This window comes from Pseudophryne corroboree, unplaced genomic scaffold (assembly GCF_028390025.1).
Source record: "Pseudophryne corroboree isolate aPseCor3 unplaced genomic scaffold, aPseCor3.hap2 scaffold_505, whole genome shotgun sequence".
Classification (NCBI taxonomy): domain Eukaryota; kingdom Metazoa; phylum Chordata; class Amphibia; order Anura; family Myobatrachidae; genus Pseudophryne; species Pseudophryne corroboree.
In genome coordinates, this window is record NW_026970110.1 from 214,267 (window position 1) to 232,630 (window position 18,364).

Sequence of the window (18,364 nt, forward strand, 5' to 3'; positions counted from 1 at the left end):
AAGCTGCTACTTGGTCGGGTTCACACACCTTTGCAAAATACTATAAGTTTGATACCCTGGCTGAGAAGGAACTCATGTTTGCTCAATCGGTGCTGCAGAGTCATCCGCACTCTCCCGCCCGTTTTGGAGCATTGGTATAATCCCCATGGTCCTTACGGAGTCCCCAGCATCCTCTAGGACGTTAGAGAAAATAAGATTTTAAACCTACTGGTAAATCTTTTTCTCGTAGTCCGTAGAGGATGCTGGGCGCCCGTCCCAAGTGCGGACTACTTCTGCAATACTTGTATATAGTTATTGCTTCAATAAGGGTTATGTTATAGTTGCATCGGTCCTGCACTGATGCTATGTTGTTTTTTCATACTGATAACTGGGTAGTTTATCACAAGTTATACGGTGTGATTGGTGTGGCTGGTATGAATCTTGCCCTGGATTAACAAAATCCTTTCCTCATACTGTCCGTCTCCTCTGGGCACAGTTTCTCTAACTGTGGCATAGAGGGAGGAGCCAGTGCACACCCAGAACTAAAGTCTTTCTTAAAGTGCCCATGTCTCCTGTGGAGCCCGTCTATCCCCATGGTCCTTACGGAGTCCCCAGCATCCTCTACGGACTACGAGAAAAAGATTTACCGGTAGGTTTAAAATCTTATTTTCTACTTTATTCTTTTCTATGCTAGTTTATTACGACCAACTCTCATCCAAGGAGTTTGATATTCTACTACCTGCATGCAATTTAAATTGCTTAAATTGTTTATATGGTTGATTTGTCCTTCACAATCCATAATCTGCAACTTGGATGTACTTGTGTCATTGAAAATCTTATAATAAAAATGTATATACAGATACTCAACCTGTATATTGAAAAAAAAAAAAGTTATAAGACATATGCATTCAATATTTGAAGAAACAAAATAAAATAAAGCTATCTATTGGGTTTCACTAACAAGCACATTGGAAGACTTGACTACTGTTAAAAGACATGCATTACATGGTATAGAGCCACAAACCACAATGTAGTAAAATAAAAACAAACTTACATGTGTATCAAACCTATGTGAGGCTTACATTGATAGTGCAAGATCAACACTCTATCAACTGTGCAAACTAGACTGCACATAAATGCCATAAAATTTATCTGAGATTTTAGTAAATAAGGCCCGTTGCTGTCCGGGTCACGCAGCCGTCACGGCCCGCCCCCATACGGTCCGGTCATGTCTGCGTTGTCCTGACTGTGCCCCCAAAATGGCGGCACAACGCCGCTGGCCCGACTCCTCCTGCCCAGTGACCGCCTCTGCCTGTCAATCAGGCAGAGGCGCTCACTTGGGCAGAGATGCTGATCGCATCTCTGGCATGTGCCGGTGCACTGCGGCACCAGCACACACGCACTTCAGACCTGATCTCCTGTTGTGTGAATATGCACAGCAGGGATCAGGTCTGAATTAGGCCCTATATACAGCTGTCAGTAAGGCAGGGATGTGCTGCTGCCAGTGAGGCAGGGATGTGCTGCTGGTAGTGAAGCAGTGATGTGCTGCTGTCAGCGAAGCAGTGCTGTGCTGCTGTCAGCGAGACAGGGATGTGCTGCTGTCAGCGAGGCAGGGATGTGCTGCTGTCAGCGAAGCAGGGATGTGCTGCTGTCAGCGAAGCAGGGATGTGCTGCTGTCAGCGAAGCAGGGATGTGCTGCTGTCAGCGAGGCAGGGATGTGCTGCTGTCAGCGAGGCAGGGATGTGCTGCTGTCAGCGAGGCAGGGATGTGCTGCTATAAGTGAGGTAGGGATGTGCTGCTGTCATTGAAGCAGGAATGTGCTGCTGCAGTGAGGCAGAGATATGCAGCCCACTATCTCCCTGTTAATCAGAGACTTGGCTTTGTGGACACTTTTCAGAGAACAAATTTGTTAGCATAAAAATAAAGCCAGAAAATGAAGAGCTGTTTAATCACTCAATTGGATTTTTTTTGCCAGCATATTTTTTTTCTCTGCAACCCACTGCTAAATTGTGCTTCCTAGCTTTTTTTTATAAAATCACTGAATCAAATCTAACTCTGATTACATCAGAGAAGGCCAGGTACCCTACACAATAAGAGGGGGTTTGAAATTTTGACTTGTCTACTTAAATATCACCAAAATCTGATCACAAGGTCAATTACGTTCCTGGGTGGGATTGAACCACCAACCTTTTGGTTAATAGCCTTACACACTAACCAATTGCACCACAGAGACACTTTGCAAAAAGTACATACTGACAAAGGCTAATAAGCATTCATCAAGAACGTTTCCTAGAAAAACTTTAAAAAGTCAATAATCTGGAGAGTTTTTGTAAGATGTTTCTTCCATCAACCAATGAAGTATGCTAACAAATTTGTTCTCTGAAAAGTGTCCACAAAGCCAAGTATCTGATTAACACCTTTGTAGGGATGGTTTTTCACCTATTACTAAATTAAACTTGCTTCATTGGAAAGGCAGCAAGATGCATCGTCATTTCAATATCTACTGAAATAATACAGGTTGACACCAGGAAACATTAACGCCACTGCATCCTTGCTGCTTTCTCATGTGGAAGTCTGTTTAATGTGAAAACAAGGTGATATCTAATTAGCACACAGGTAAGGAATTAAGAAAATCTTTATTTAAGGGTGAAGATGTTTCTCACAAAATCGTTGCCCCAATGCATCATTGAAATTCAACCTGGAAAGATGATTTTAATATATCACTTGTACATTTTGTATTGCTCTTCTGGTGACAATGTAGTTTGTTTTTGTCAATTACCATTTTAATAATAGGGTAAAGAAAATTAAGTGGATTTTTGAAAGAAAACAATACTGTCAATATACTATTAAACAAATTAAAATGGTAAAAGTTATTGTACTTTAAGTAAAATTAAAAGAGCTAAAATATCAATCCCAATTTTGGATTACTTTAATTAAAAAAAAATGCATATAGCAGAGGATAGTTTCAATCTGCCTACCTCTGGGTTATCGGCCCAGCATGCTTCCATTACAGTACTCTGCTGCACATGTAAGTGCAAGAGATCCTGAAGCACTCACTCATCATGGGAAAGTACCAATGTGTTTCTTCGTTGGTTGATGGAAGAAACATCTTACAAAAACTCTCCAGATTATTGACTTTTTAAAGTTTTTCTAGGAAACGTTCTAGATGAATGCTTATTAGCCTTTGTCAGTATGTACTTTTTGCAAAGTGTCTCTGTGGCGCAATCGGTTAGTGTGTTCGGCTATTAACCAAAAGGTTGGTGGTTCAATCCCACCCAGGGATGTAATTGACCTTGTGATCGGATTTTGGTGATATTTAAGTAGACAAGTCAAAATTTCAAACGCCCTGTTATGGTGTGGGTACCTGGCCTTCCCTGATGTAATCAGAGTTAGATTTGATTCAGTGATTTTATAAAAACAGCTAGGAAGCACAATTTAGCAGTAGGTTGCAGAGAAAAAAAATATGCTGGCAGAAAAATCCAATTGAGTGATTAAACAGCTCTTCATTTTCTGGCTTTATTTTTATGCTAACAAATTTGTTCTCTGAAAAGTGTCCACAAAGCCAAGTCTCTGATTAACACCTTTGTAAGGATGGTTTTTCACCTATTACTAAATTAAACTTGCTTCATTGGAAAGGCAGCAAGATGCATCCTCATTTCAATGTCTACTGAAATAATACAGGTTGACACCAGGAAACATTAACGCCACTGCATCCTTGCTGCTTTCTCATGTGGAAGTCTGTTTAATGTGAAAACAAGGTGATATCTAATTAGCACACAGGTAAGGAATTAAGAAAATCTTTATTTAAGGGTGAAGATGTTTCTCACAAAATCGTTGCCCCAATGCATCATTGAAATTCAACCTGGAAAGATGATTTTAATATATCACTTGTACATTTTGTATTGCTCTTCTGGTGACAATGTAGTTTGTTTTTGTCAATTACCATTTTAATAATAGGGTAAAGAAAATTAAGTGGATTTTTGAAAGAAAACAATACTGTCAATATACTATTAAACAAATTAAAATGGTAAAAGTTATTGTACTTTAAGTAAAATTAAAAGAGCTAAAATATCAATCCCAATTTTGGATTACTTTAATTAAAAAAAAATGCATATAGCAGAGGATAGTTTCAATCTGCCTACCTCTGGGTTATCGGCCCAGCATGCTTCCATTGCAGTACTCTGCTGCACATGTAAGTGCAAGAGATCCTGAAGCACTCACTCATCATGGGAAAGTACCAATGTGTTTCTTCGTTGGTTGATGGAAGAAACATCTTACAAAAACTCTCCAGATTATTGACTTTTTAAAGTTTTTCTAGGAAACGTTCTAGATGAATGCTTATTAGCCTTTGTCAGTATGTACTTTTTGCAAAGTGTCTCTGTGGCGCAATCGGTTAGTGTGTTCGGCTATTAACCAAAAGGTTGGTGGTTCAATCCCACCCAGGGATGTAATTGACCTTGTGATCGGATTTTGGTGATATTTAAGTAGACAAGTCAAAATTTCAAACGCCCTGTTATGGTGTGGGTACCTGGCCTTCCCTGATGTAATCAGAGTTAGATTTGATTCAGTGATTTTATAAAAACAGCTAGGAAGCACAATTTAGCAGTAGGTTGCAGAGAAAAAAAATATGCTGGCAGAAAAATCCAATTGAGTGATTAAACAGCTCTTCATTTTCTGGCTTTATTTTTATGCTAACAAATTTGTTCTCTGAAAAGTGTCCACAAAGCCAAGTCTCTGATTAACACCTTTGTAAGGATATTTTTTCACCTATTACTAAATTAAACTTGCTTCATTGGAAAGGCAGCAAGATGCATCCTCATTTCAATGTCTACTGAAATAATACAGGTTGACACCAGGAAACATTAACGCCACTGCATCCTTGCTGCTTTCTCATGTGGAAGTCTGTTTAATGTGAAAACAAGGTGATATCTAATTAGCACACAGGTAAGGAATTAAGAAAATCTTTATTTAAGGGTGAAGATGTTTCTCACAAAATCGTTGCCCCAATGCATCATTGAAATTCAACCTGGAAAGATGATTTTAATATATCACTTGTACATTTTGTATTGCTCTTCTGGTGACAATGTAGTTTGTTTTTGTCAATTACCATTTTAATAATAGGGTAAAGAAAATTAAGTGGATTTTTGAAAGAAAACAATACTGTCAATATACTATTAAACAAATTAAAATGGTAAAAGTTATTGTACTTTAAGTAAAATTAAAAGAGCTAAAATATCAATCCCAATTTTGGATTACTTTAATTAAAAAAAAATGCATATAGCAGAGGATAGTTTCAATCTGCCTACCTCTGGGTTATCGGCCCAGCATGCTTCCATTACAGTACTCTGCTGCACATGTAAGTGCAAGAGATCCTGAAGCACTCACTCATCATGGGAAAGTACCAATGTGTTTCTTCGTTGGTTGATGGAAGAAACATCTTACAAAAACTCTCCAGATTATTGACTTTTTAAAGTTTTTCTAGGAAACGTTCTAGATGAATGCTTATTAGCCTTTGTCAGTATGTACTTTTTGCAAAGTGTCTCTGTGGCGCAATCGGTTAGTGTGTTCGGCTATTAACCAAAAGGTTGGTGGTTCAATCCCACCCAGGGATGTAATTGACCTTGTGATTGGATTTTGGTGATATTTAAGTAGACAAGTCAAAATTTCAAACGCCCTGTTATGGTGTGGGTACCTGGCCTTCCCTGATGTAATCAGAGTTAGATTTGATTCAGTGATTTTATAAAAACAGCTAGGAAGCACAATTTAGCAGTAGGTTGCAGAGAAAAAAAATATGCTGGCAGAAAAATCCAATTGAGTGATTAAACAGCTCTTCATTTTCTGGCTTTATTTTTATGCTAACAAATTTGTTCTCTGAAAAGTGTCCACAAAGCCAAGTCTCTGATTAACACCTTTGTAAGGATGGTTTTTCACCTATTACTAAATTAAACTTGCTTCATTGGAAAGGCAGCAAGATGCATCCTCATTTCAATGTCTACTGAAATAATACAGGTTGACACCAGGAAACATTAACGCCACTGCATCCTTGCTGCTTTCTCATGTGGAAGTCTGTTTAATGTGAAAACAAGGTGATATCTAATTAGCACACAGGTAAGGAATTAAGAAAATCTTTATTTAAGGGTGAAGATGTTTCTCACAAAATCGTTGCCCCAATGCATCATTGAAATTCAACCTGGAAAGATGATTTTAATATATCACTTGTACATTTTGTATTGCTCTTCTGGTGACAATGTAGTTTGTTTTTGTCAATTACCATTTTAATAATAGGGTAAAGAAAATTAAGTGGATTTTTGAAAGAAAACAATACTGTCAATATACTATTAAACAAATTAAAATGGTAAAAGTTATTGTACTTTAAGTAAAATTAAAAGAGCTAAAATATCAATCCCAATTTTGGATTACTTTAATTAAAAAAAAATGCATATAGCAGAGGATAGTTTCAATCTGCCTACCTCTGGGTTATCGGCCCAGCATGCTTCCATTGCAGTACTCTGCTGCACATGTAAGTGCAAGAGATCCTGAAGCACTCACTCATCATGGGAAAGTACCAATGTGTTTCTTCGTTGGTTGATGGAAGAAACATCTTACAAAAACTCTCCAGATTATTGACTTTTTAAAGTTTTTCTAGGAAACGTTCTAGATGAATGCTTATTAGCCTTTGTCAGTATGTACTTTTTGCAAAGTGTCTCTGTGGCGCAATCGGTTAGTGTGTTCGGCTATTAACCAAAAGGTTGGTGGTTCAATCCCACCCAGGGATGTAATTGACCTTGTGATCGGATTTTGGTGATATTTAAGTAGACAAGTCAAAATTTCAAACGCCCTGTTATGGTGTGGGTACCTGGCCTTCCCTGATGTAATCAGAGTTAGATTTGATTCAGTGATTTTATAAAAACAGCTAGGAAGCACAATTTAGCAGTAGGTTGCAGAGAAAAAAAATATGCTGGCAGAAAAATCCAATTGAGTGATTAAACAGCTCTTCATTTTCTGGCTTTATTTTTATGCTAACAAATTTGTTCTCTGAAAAGTGTCCACAAAGCCAAGTCTCTGATTAACACCTTTGTAAGGATATTTTTTCACCTATTACTAAATTAAACTTGCTTCATTGGAAAGGCAGCAAGATGCATCCTCATTTCAATGTCTACTGAAATAATACAGGTTGACACCAGGAAACATTAACGCCACTGCATCCTTGCTGCTTTCTCATGTGGAAGTCTGTTTAATGTGAAAACAAGGTGATATCTAATTAGCACACAGGTAAGGAATTAAGAAAATCTTTATTTAAGGGTGAAGATGTTTCTCACAAAATCGTTGCCCCAATGCATCATTGAAATTCAACCTGGAAAGATGATTTTAATATATCACTTGTACATTTTGTATTGCTCTTCTGGTGACAATGTAGTTTGTTTTTGTCAATTACCATTTTAATAATAGGGTAAAGAAAATTAAGTGGATTTTTGAAAGAAAACAATACTGTCAATATACTATTAAAACAAATTAAAATGGTAAAAGTTATTGTACTTTAAGTAAAAATAAAAGAGCAAAAATATCCATCCCAGTTTTGGATTACTTTAATTAACAAAAAAAATGCATATAGCAAAGGATAGTTTCAATCTGCCTGCCTCTGGGTTATGGGCCCAGCATGCTTCCATTGCAGTACTCTGCTGCACATGTAAGTGCAAGAGTTCCTGAAGCACTCACTCATCATGGGAAAGTACCAATGTGTTTCTTCGTTGGTTGATGGAAGAAACATCTTACAAAAACTCTCCAGATTATTGACTTTTTAAAGTTTTTCTAGGAAACGTTTTAGATGAATGCTTATTAGCCTTTGTCAGTAATTACTTCTGCAAAGTGTCTCTGTGGCGCAATCAGTTAGTGTGTACGGCTACTAACCAAAAGGTTGGTGGTTCAATCACACCCAGGAACGTAATTGACCTTGTGATCAGATTTTGGTGATCTTTAAGTAGACAAGTCAAAATTTCAAACCCCCTGTTATGGTTTAGGGTACCTGGCCTTCTCTGATGTAATCAGAGTTAGATTTGATTCAGTGATTTTATAAAAACAGCTAGGAAGCACAATTTAGCAGTGGGTTGCAGAGAAAAAGAAATATGCTGGCAAAAAAATCCAATTGAGTGATTAAACAGCTCTTCATTTTCTGGCTTTATTTTTATGCTAACAAATTTGTTCTCTGAAAAGTGTCCACAAAGCCAAGTCTCTGATTAACACCTTTGTAGGGATGGTTTTTCACCTATTACTAAATTAAACTTGCTTCATTGGAAAGGCAGCAAGATGCTTCCTCATTTCAATGTCTACTGAAATAATACAGGTTGACACCAGGAAACATTAACGCCACTGCATCCTTGCTGCTTTCTCATGTGGAAGTCTGTTTAATGTGAAAACAAGGTGATATCTAATTAGCACACAGGTAAGGAATTAAGAAAATCTTTATTTAAGGGTGAAGATGTTTCTCACAAAATCGTTGCCCCAATGCATCATTGAAATTCAAGCTGGAAAGATGATTTTAATATATCACTTGTACATTTTGTATTGCTCTTCTGGTGACAATGTAGTTTGTTTTTGTCAATTACCATTTTAATAATAGGGTAAAGAAAATTAAGTGGATTTTTGAAAGAAAACAATACTGTCAATATACTATTAAAACAAATTAAAATGGTAAAAGTTATTGTACTTTAAGTAAAAATAAAAGAGCAAAAATATCAATCCCAGTTTTGGATTACTTTAATTAACAAAAAAAATGCATATAGCAAAGGATAGTTTCAATCTGCCTACCTCTGGGTTATGGGCCCAGCATGCTTCCATTGCAGTACTCTGCTGCACATGTAAGTGCAAGAGATCCTGAAGCACTCACTCATCATGGGAAAGTACCAATGTGTTTCTTCGTTGGTTGATGGAAGAAACATCTTACAAAAACTCTCCAGATTATTGACTTTTTAAAGTTTTTCTAGGAAACGTTCTAGATGAATGCTTATTAGCCTTTGTCAGTATGTACTTTTGCAAAGTGTCTCTGTGGCGCAATTGGTTAGTGTGTAAGGCTATTAACCAAAAGGTTGGTGGTTCAATCCCACCCAGGAATGTAATTGACCTTGTGATCAGATTTTGGTGATATTTAAGTAGACAAGTCAAAATTTCAAACCCCCTCTTATTGTGTAGGGTACCTGGCCTTCTCTGATGTAATCAGAGTTAGATTTGATTCAGTGATTTTATAAAAAAACAGCTAGGAAGCACAATTTAGCAGTGGGTTGCAGATAAAAAAAATATGCTGGCAAAAAAATACAATTGAGTGATTAAACAGCTCTTCATTTTCTGGCTTTATTTTTATGCTAACAAATTTGTTCTCTGAAAAGTGTCCACAAAACCAAGTCTCTGATTAACACCTTTGTAGGGATGGTTTTTCACCTATTACTAAATTAAACTTGCTTCATTGGAAAGGCAGCAAGATGCATCCTCATTTCAATGTCTACTGAAATAATACAGGTTGACACCAGGAAACATTAACGCCACTGCATCCTTGCTGCTTTCTCATGTGGAAGTCTGTTTAATGTGAAAACAAGGTGATATCTAATTAGCACACAGGTAAGGAATTAAGAAAATCTTTATTTAAGGGTGAAGATGTTTCTCACAAAATCGTTGCCCCAATGCATCATTGAAATTCAACCTGGAAAGATGATTTTAATATATCACTTGTACATTTTGTATTGCTCTTCTGGTGACAATGTAGTTTGTTTTTGTCAATTACCATTTTAATAATAGGGTAAAGAAAATTAAGTGGATTTTTGAAAGAAAACAATACTGTCAATATACTATTAAACAAATTAAAATGGTAAAAGTTATTGTACTTTAAGTAAAATTAAAAGAGCTAAAATATCAATCCCAATTTTGGATTACTTTAATTAAAAAAAAATGCATATAGCAGAGGATAGTTTCAATCTGCCTACCTCTGGGTTATCGGCCCAGCATGCTTCCATTGCAGTACTCTGCTGCACATGTAAGTGCAAGAGATCCTGAAGCACTCACTCATCATGGGAAAGTACCAATGTGTTTCTTCGTTGGTTGATGGAAGAAACATCTTACAAAAACTCTCCAGATTATTGACTTTTTAAAGTTTTTCTAGGAAACGTTCTAGATGAATGCTTATTAGCCTTTGTCAGTATGTACTTTTTGCAAAGTGTCTCTGTGGCGCAATCGGTTAGTGTGTTCGGCTATTAACCAAAAGGTTGGTGGTTCAATCCCACCCAGGGATGTAATTGACCTTGTGATCGGATTTTGGTGATATTTAAGTAGACAAGTCAAAATTTCAAACGCCCTGTTATGGTGTGGGTACCTGGCCTTCCCTGATGTAATCAGAGTTAGATTTGATTCAGTGATTTTATAAAAACAGCTAGGAAGCACAATTTAGCAGTAGGTTGCAGAGAAAAAAAATATGCTGGCAGAAAAATCCAATTGAGTGATTAAACAGCTCTTCATTTTCTGGCTTTATTTTTATGCTAACAAATTTGTTCTCTGAAAAGTGTCCACAAAGCCAAGTCTCTGATTAACACCTTTGTAAGGATATTTTTTCACCTATTACTAAATTAAACTTGCTTCATTGGAAAGGCAGCAAGATGCATCCTCATTTCAATGTCTACTGAAATAATACAGGTTGACACCAGGAAACATTAACGCCACTGCATCCTTGCTGCTTTCTCATGTGGAAGTCTGTTTAATGTGAAAACAAGGTGATATCTAATTAGCACACAGGTAAGGAATTAAGAAAATCTTTATTTAAGGGTGAAGATGTTTCTCACAAAATCGTTGCCCCAATGCATCATTGAAATTCAACCTGGAAAGATGATTTTAATATATCACTTGTACATTTTGTATTGCTCTTCTGGTGACAATGTAGTTTGTTTTTGTCAATTACCATTTTAATAATAGGGTAAAGAAAATTAAGTGGATTTTTGAAAGAAAACAATACTGTCAATATACTATTAAAACAAATTAAAATGGTAAAAGTTATTGTACTTTAAGTAAAAATAAAAGAGCAAAAATATCCATCCCAGTTTTGGATTACTTTAATTAACAAAAAAAATGCATATAGCAAAGGATAGTTTCAATCTGCCTACCTCTGGGTTATGGGCCCAGCATGCTTCCATTGCAGTACTCTGCTGCACATGTAAGTGCAAGAGTTCCTGAAGCACTCACTCATCATGGGAAAGTACCAATGTGTTTCTTCGTTGGTTGATGGAAGAAACATCTTACAAAAACTCTCCAGATTATTGACTTTTTAAAGTTTTTCTAGGAAACGTTCTAGATGAATGCTTATTAGCCTTTGTCAGTATGTACTTTTTGCAAAGTGTCTCTGTGGCGCAATTGGTTAGTGTGTACGGCTATTAACCAAAAGGTTGGTGGTTAAATCCTACCTAGGGACGTAATTGACCTTGTGATCAGATTTTGGTGATATTTAAGTAGACAAGTCAAAATTTCAAACCCCCTCTTATTGTGTAGGGTACCTAGCCTTCTCTGATGTAATCAGAGTTAGATTTGATTCAGTGATTTTATAAAAACAGCTAGAAAGCACAATTTAGCAGTGGGTTGCAGAGAAAAAGAAATATGCTGGCAAAAAAATCCAATTGAGTGATTAAACAGCTCTTCATTTCTGGCTTTATTTTTATGCTAACAAATTTGTTCTCTGAAAAGTGTCCACAAAGCCAAGTCTCTGATTAACACCTTTGTAGGGATGGTTTTTCACATATTACTAAATTAAACTTGCTTCATTGGAAAGGCAGCAAGATGCATCCTCATTTCAATGTCTACTGAAATAATACAAGTTGACACCAGGAAACATTAACGCCACTGCATCCTTGCTGCTTTCTCATGTGGAAGTCTGTTTAATGTGAAAACAAGGTGAAATCTAATTAGCACACAAGTAAGGAATTAAGAAAATCTTTATTTAAGGGTGAAGATGTTTCTCACAAAATCGTTGCCCCAATGCATCATTGAAATTCAAGCTGGAAAGATGATTTTAATATATCACTTGTACATTTTGTATTGCTCTTCTGGTGACAATGTAGTTTGTTTTTGTCAATTACCATTTTAATAATAGGGTAAAGAAAATTAAGTGGATTTTTGAAAGAAAACAATACTGTCAATATACTATTAAAACAAATTAAAATGGTAAAAGTTATTGTACTTTAAGTAAAAATAAAAGAGCCAAAATATCAATCCCAGTTTTGGATTACTTTAATTAACAAAAAAAAATGCATATAGCAAAGGATAGTTTCAATCTGCCTACCTCTGGGTTATGGGCCCAGCATGCTTCCATTGCTGTACTCTGCTGCACATGTAAGTGCAAGAGATCCTGAAGCACTCACTCATCATGGGAAAGTACCAATGTGTTTCTTCGTTGGTTGATGGAAGAAACATCTTACAAAAACTCTCCAGATTATTGACTTTTTAAAGTTTTTCTAGGAAACGTTTTAGATGAATGCTTATTAGCCTTTGTCAGTAATTACTTCTGCAAAGTGTCTCTGTGGCGCAATCAGTTAGTGTGTACGGCTACTAACCAAAAGGTTGGTGGTTCAATCACACCCAGGAACGTAATTGACCTTGTGATCAGATTTTGGTGATCTTTAAGTAGACAAGTCAAAATTTCAAACCCCCTGTTATGGTTTAGGGTACCTGGCCTTCTCTGATGTAATCAGAGTTAGATTTGATTCAGTGATTTTATAAAAACAGCTAGGAAGCACAATTTAGCAGTGGGATGCAGAGAAAAAGAAATATGCTGGCAAAAAAATCCAATTGAGTGATTAAACAGCTCTTCATTTTCTGGCTTTATTTTTATGCTAACAAATTTGTTCTCTGAAAAGTGTCCACAAAGCCAAGTCTCTGATTAACACCTTTGTAGGGATGGTTTTTCACCTATTACTAAATTAAACTTGCTTCATTGGAAAGGCAGCAAGATGCATCCTCATTTCAATGTCTACTGAAATAATACAGGTTGACACCAGGAAACATTAACGCCACTGCATCCTTGCTGCTTTCTCATGTGGAAGTCTGTTTAATGTGAAAACAAGGTGATATCTAATTAGCACACAGGTAAGGAATTAAGAAAATCTTTATTTAAGGGTGAAGATGTTTCTCACAAAATCGTTGCCCCAATGCATCATTGAAATTCAAGCTGGAAAGATGATTTTAATATATCACTTGTACATTTTGTATTGCTCTTCTGGTGACAATGTAGTTTGTTTTTGTCAATTACCATTTTAATAATAGGGTAAAGAAAATTAAGTGGATTTTTGAAAGAAAACAATACTGTCAATATACTATTAAAACAAATTAAAATGGTAAAAGTTATTGTACTTTAAGTAAAAATAAAAGAGCAAAAATATCAATCCCAGTTATGGATTACTTTAATTAACAAAAAAAATGCATATAGCAAAGGATAGTTTCAATCTGCCTACCTCTGGGTTATGGGCCCAGCATGCTTCCATTGCAGTACTCTGCTGCACATGTAAGTGCAGGAGATCCTGAAGCACTCACTCATCATGGGAAAGTACCAATGTGTTTCTTCGTTGGTTGATGGAAGAAACATCTTACAAAAACTCTCCAGATTATTGACTTTTTAAAGTTTTTCTAGGAAACGTTCTAGATGAATGCTTATTAGCCTTTGTCAGTATGTACTTTTGCAAAGTGTCTCTGTGGCGCAATTGGTTAGTGTGTAAGGCTATTAACCAAAAGGTTGGTGGTTCAATCCGACCCAGGAATGTAATTGACCTTGTGATCAGATTTTGGTGATATTTAAGTAGACAAGTCAAAATTTCAAACCCCCTCTTATTGTGTAGGGTACCTGGCCTTCTCTGATGTAATCAGAGTTAGATTTGATTCAGTGATTTTATAAAAACAGCTAGGAAGCACAATTTAGCAGTGGGTTGCAGATAAAAAAAATATGCTGGCAAAAAAATACAATTGAGTGATTAAACAGCTCTTCATTTTCTGGCTTTATTTTTATGCTAACAAATTTGTTCTCTGAAAAGTGTCCACAAAACCAAGTCTCTGATTAACACCTTTGTAGGGATGGTTTTTCACCTATTACTAAATTAAACTTGCTTCATTGGAAAGGCAGCAAGATGCATCCTCATTTCAATGTCTACTGAAATAATACAGGTTGACACCAGGAAACATTAACGCCACTGCATCCTTGCTGCTTTCTCATGTGGAAGTCTGTTTAATGTGAAAACAAGGTGATATCTAATTAGCACACAGGTAAGGAATTAAGAAAATCTTTATTTAAGGGTGAAGATGTTTCTCACAAAATCGTTGCCCCAATGCATCATTGAAATTCAAGCTGGAAAGATGATTTTAATATATCACTTGTACATTTTGTATTGCTCTTCTGGTGACAATGTAGTTTGTTTTTGTCAATTACCATTTTAATAATAGGGTAAAGAAAATTAAGTGGATTTTTGAAAGAAAACAATACTGTCAATATACTATCAAAACAAATTAAAATGGTAAAAGTTATTGTACTTTAAGTAAAAATAAAAGAGCCAAAATATCAATCCCAGTTTTGGATTACTTTAATTAACAAAAAAAATGCATATAGCAAAGGATAGTTTCAATCTGCCTACCTCTGGGTTATGGGCCCAGCATGCTTCCATTGCTGTACTCTGCTGCACATGTAAGTGCAAGAGATCCTGAAGCACTCACTCATCATGGGAAAGTACCAATGTGTTTCTTCGTTGGTTGATGGAAGAAACATCTTACAAAAACTGAGCGAGTGTCCACGAGTCCTCTGTGTTGATCTAACCAGAAACAGGTCCAGCGCAAGCTCTGTGTATTGTCCCCTTACATATTTGTAGATGTTGATCATATCCCCTCTTAGTCTCCACTTTTCCAATGTAAACATGCCTAGTCTTTCAAGCCTTTCCTTGTATTCCATCATCTCCATGCCCTTAATTAGTTTGGTCGCCCTCCTCTGTACCTTTTCAAGCTCCAGGATATCCTTTTTGTAGTACGGTGCCCAGAACTGTACACAGTATTCAAGGTGTGGCCTCACTAGTGATTTATATAACGGGAGTATAATACTCTCGTCCCTAGCATCAATACCCCGTTTTATGCATGCTAATATCTTATTAGCCTTCTTTGCTGCAGTCCTACTTTGGGTACTACTGCTTAGCTTGCTATCTATGAGGACACCTAAGTCCTTTTCCAGTACAGAATCCCCTAATTTTACCCCATTTAGTAGGTAGGCATATGTCTTATAACTTTTTTTTTCAATATATAAACATTTTTATTATAAGATTTTCAATGACACAAGTACATCCAAGTTGCAGATTATGGATTGTGAAGGACAAATCAACCATATAAACAATTTAAGCAATTTAAATTGCACGCAGGTAGTAGAATATCAAACTCCTTGGATGAAAGTTGGTCGTAATAAACTAGGATAGAAAATAATAAAGTAGAAAATAAGATTTTAAACCTACCGGTAAATCTTTTTCTCGTAGTCCGTAGAGGATGCTGGGGACTCCGTAAGGACCATGGGGATAGACGGGCTCCGCAGGAGACATGGGCACTTTAAGAAAGACTTTAGTTCTGGGTGTGCACTGGCTCCTCCCTCTATGCCCCTCTATGCCACAGTTAGAGAAACTGTGCCCAGAGGAGACTGACAGTATGAGGAAAGGATTTTGTTAATCCAGGGCAAGATTCATACCAGCCACACCAATCACACCGTATAACTTGTGATAAACTACCCAGTTATGAGTACGAAAAAACAACATACTGTAGCATCAGTGCAGGACCGATGCAACTATAACATAACCCTTATTGAAGCAATAACTATATACAAGTATTGCAGAAGTAGTCCGCACTTGGGACGGGCGCCCAGCATCCTCTACGAACTACGAGAAAAAGATTTACCGGTAGGTTTAAAATCTTATTTTCTCTAACGTCCTAGAGGATGCTGGGGACTCCGTAAGGACCATGGGGATTTTACTAAAGCTCCAAAACGGGCGGGAGAGTGCGGATGACTCTGCAGCACCGATTGAGCAAACATGAGTTCCTCCTCAGCCAGGGTATCAAACTTATAGTATTTTGAAAAGGTGTTTGAACCTGACAAAGTAGCAGCTCGACACAGCTGTAGTGCCGAGACCCCTCGGGCAGCCGCCCAAGAAGAGCCCACTTTCCTCGTGGAATGGGCCTTGACCGATTTCAGTAACTGCAATCCAGCCATAGAATGCGCTTGCTGAATCGTGTTACAAATCCGGCGAGCAATAGCCTGCTTTGAAGCAGGGGCACCAATCTTGTTGGTTGCATACAGGACAAACAGCGCTTCAGTTTTCCTGACTCTAGCCGTCCTGGCTACGTAAATTTTCAAAGCCCTAACCACATCAAGTAACTCGGAATCCTCCAAGTCACGCGTAGCCAAAGGCACCACAATAGGTTGGTTCATATGAAAAGATGAGACCACTTTTGGTAGGAATTGAGGACGGGTCCGCAATTCCGCTCTATCCACATGGTACACCAAATATGGGCTTTTATGTGACAAAGCCGCTAATTCCGACACTCGCCTAGCCGAAGCCAAGGCTAATAACATGACCACCTTCCATGTGAGATATTTAAACTCCACCGTTTTAAGTGGTTCAAACCAGTGTGAGTTTAGAAAACTTAACACCACGTTAAGGTCCCAAGGTGCCACCGGAGGCACAAAAGGAGGCTAAATATGCAGCACTCCTTTTACAAAAGTCTGAACTTCTGGAAGAGAAACCAATTCTTTTTGAAAGAAAATGGATAAGGCCGAAATCTGGACCTTAATAGAGCCTAATTTTAGGCCCAAATTCACTCCAGTTTGTAGGAAGTGAAGGAAACGGCCCAGATGGAATTCTTCCGTAGGAGCATTCCTGGCCTCACACCAAGAAATATAATTTCGCCATATTCGGTGTAATGTTTTGACGTTACATCCTTCCTAGTCTTTATCAGCGTAGGGATGACCTCAACCGGAGTGCCTTTCACTGCTAGGATCCGGCATTCAACCGCCATGCCGTCAAACGCAGCTGCGGTAAGTCTTGGAACAGACAGGGCCCCTGATGCAACAGGTCCTGTCTTAGAGGAAGAGGCCACGGATCTTCTGTGAGCATTTCCTGCAGATCCGGATACCAGGTCCTCCGTGGCCAATCTGGAACAATGAGGATAGTTCTCACTCCTCTTTGTCTTATTATCCTCAACACCTTGGATATGAGAGGAAGAGGAGGAAATACATAGACCGGCCGGAACACCCACGGTGTCACTAGGGTGTCTACAGCTACTGCCTGAGGGTCTCTTGACCTTGCGCAATACCTCTGTAGCTTTTTGTTGAGCCGGGACGCCATCATGTCTATCTGTGGCAGTTCCCACCGACTTGTAATCTGTGCAAAGACTTCCTGATGAAGTCCCCACTCTCCCGGATGTAGGTCGTGTCTGCTGAGGAAGTCTGCTTCCCAGTTGTCCACTCCCAGAATGAACACTGCTGACAGTGCGCTTGCGTGATTCTCCACCCAGCGAAGAATTCTTGTGGCTTGTGCCATCGCCACTCTGCTCCTTGTGCCGCCTTGGCGGTTTACATGAGCCACTGCGGTGACGTTGTCTGACTGGATCAGAACCGGTTGGTCCCGAAGTAAGGTCTCCGCATGACGGAGCATTGTATATGGCCTCTAGTTTCAGGATGTTGATGTGAAGACAAGTCTCTTGACTTGACCAAAGACCTTGGATATTTCTTCCCTGTGTGACTGCTCCCCAACCTTGGAGGCTTGCCTCTGTGGTCACCAGGATCCAGTCCTGAATGCCGAATCTGCGTCACTCGAGAAGGTGAGCACTCTGCAGCCACCACAGGATCGATACCCTGACCCTGGGGGACAGGGTGATCAACCAATGCATCTGTAAATGTGACCCAGACCACTTGTCCAGTAGGTCCCATTGGAAAGTCCTCGCATGGAACCTGCCGAATGGAATGGCTTCGTATGATGCCACCATCTTTCCCAGGACTCAAGTGCAGTGATGCACTGACACAAGTTTTGGTTTCAATAGGTTCCTGACAAGAGTCATGAGTTCCTTGGCCTTTCCTATCGGGAGATAAACTCTCTTCTGGTCTGTGTCCAGAATCATGCCCAAGAAAGACAGACGAGTCGTAGAAACCAACTGCGACTTTGGGATATTGAAAATCCAGCCGTGTTGCTGTAACACTTTCAGTGAAAGTGATACGCTGTTCAGCAACTGCTCTCTTGATCTCGCTTTTATGAGATCGCTCAAGTACGGGATAATTGTGACACCTTGCTTACGCAGGAGAACCATCATTTCCGCCATTACCTTGGTGAAAATTCTCTGGGCCGTGGAGAGA